General features: G+C 41.2%; 1 long non-coding RNA gene across 1 annotated transcript in view; it reads right to left on the bottom strand.

The window, feature by feature from the left end:
* Positions 1-466: 466 nt before the first annotated feature.
* Positions 467-1,629, bottom strand: part of LOC142470598 (uncharacterized) — an 8,919-nt gene continuing 7,756 nt past the window's right edge. Inside the window, exon 3 of the long non-coding RNA XR_012789279.1 lies at positions 467-1,286. This is a non-coding gene — a long non-coding RNA (uncharacterized LOC142470598). The remainder of the gene's footprint in view (positions 1,287-1,629) is intronic.

Raw genomic sequence — 1,629 nt, 5'->3', positions numbered from 1 at the left:
ATCATGCTTTATCAAATCTGATTATGTTAATTAGTAAATTTGTCTAAGTTGTTTTTTTTGCATTTTCATTTTAGATGTAACAACTGCTGTCTTGGTTTCTTCTGATACCTCATCGGTGGTATCTAAGTCACTTAGTCCACAAGTTAAGTCTCCCAAAAAGAAACAACAGAAAAAACGACACTTGTCGAAGCAACATACATCGGAGCAGAATTTTATTAATTCTCAAAACCAACGTCACCAAGAAATGATGGCTGTGCAAAAGGAAATTGTAGCTGAGCTGGTCAGCATAAAAAACATTTTAAACAGGAATTGTACTGCATTCGACTTACACAATTCTTCGTTACATTCAATAGATGAAAGTCTGATAAAACAGAATGAGCTACGTGCATGTGCAATATTGTCGAGAAGATATGAAGTTGGTTCTTCATCATTTTATCATGGTCTTGGAATATTTTCCACACCTAAGTCAAAACATGAATCTCCACCATTGACCTCCTCTCCGGCAGCATCTTTGCCATCTTATCAGACACCATTATTGGCAGCTTCTCCAGCTACATTGAATGTGTCGTCTCAAGCACAATTATTAGCAGCTTCTCCTGCAATCTTCAACACCTCTGCTTTTGCAACATTCTTAGCAGATTCCCCTGCAACCTTGAATGCTTCTGCACAATTTGGACCGGGTACTCCTGCAAACTTGGATGCTTCAGCACAATTTGGAGCGGATTCTCCTGCAACATTGAATGCATCAGCAAAATTTGTTGTTGGTTCTCCTGCAACCTTGAATGCTTCTGCACAATTTGTAGCGGGTTCTCATGCAACATTCAACACCTCTGCGTGTGGTAAATTTGTTTGGCCTTCTCCTGCAACCTTGAATGCTTCAGCACACTTGGTATCCAAATCTTCAGCAACGTTGAATGCTTCAGCACAATTGGTATCGGAGTGTCCTGATAACGTCAATGCTTCAGCACAATTGGTATCGGAGTGTCCTGATAACGTCAATGCTTCAGCACAATTGGTATCGGAGTGTCCTGATAACGTCAATGCTTCAGCACAATTGGTATCGGAGTGTCCTGATAACGTCAATGCTTCAGCACAATTGGTATCGGAGTGTCCTGCAACGTTTGTTGGTTCTGCTCCTGCAACGTTTATGGCTTCTGGAGTTGAAACATTGGTGTCAGATTCTCCTGCAACCGTCAATCCCGCTGCTGCAGCACAATTCGTCGCAGCTTCTCATGCAAGTTTTGCACCTTCTTCTGCTTCTGCAACATTGGTGCCACCTTTTTATGCTAGTAAAAAAAACAAAACATTAGGAACAAGTAAGAGAAATGTTTGCCGCAAATACTGGTGCCCTGTGATGGGTACATGGAAAAAACACAGTGTAGGTAACCCACAAAAGGGAAATGATCAGGTGTGTGCTTTGGCACATACACAAGCATATACACACGTCAGGTACATTACACCCAACACATCAAGTTCAAACTATCTTATTTCCAAATACACAGCCATGTGCAACAATGGCTATGCCAAGTACACATCCTTCTAATGTTATGCCAATGCCAAGTACACATCCTTCTAATGTTATGCCAATGGCAAGTACACATCCTTCTAATGTTATGCCAATGGCAAGTA

This window comes from Ascaphus truei, chromosome 1 (genome assembly GCF_040206685.1).
Source record: "Ascaphus truei isolate aAscTru1 chromosome 1, aAscTru1.hap1, whole genome shotgun sequence".
Classification (NCBI taxonomy): Eukaryota; Metazoa; Chordata; class Amphibia; order Anura; family Ascaphidae; genus Ascaphus; species Ascaphus truei.
The sequence above is the reverse complement of the archived record's forward strand: the minus strand, read 5'-3'. Positions and strand labels throughout refer to the sequence as shown.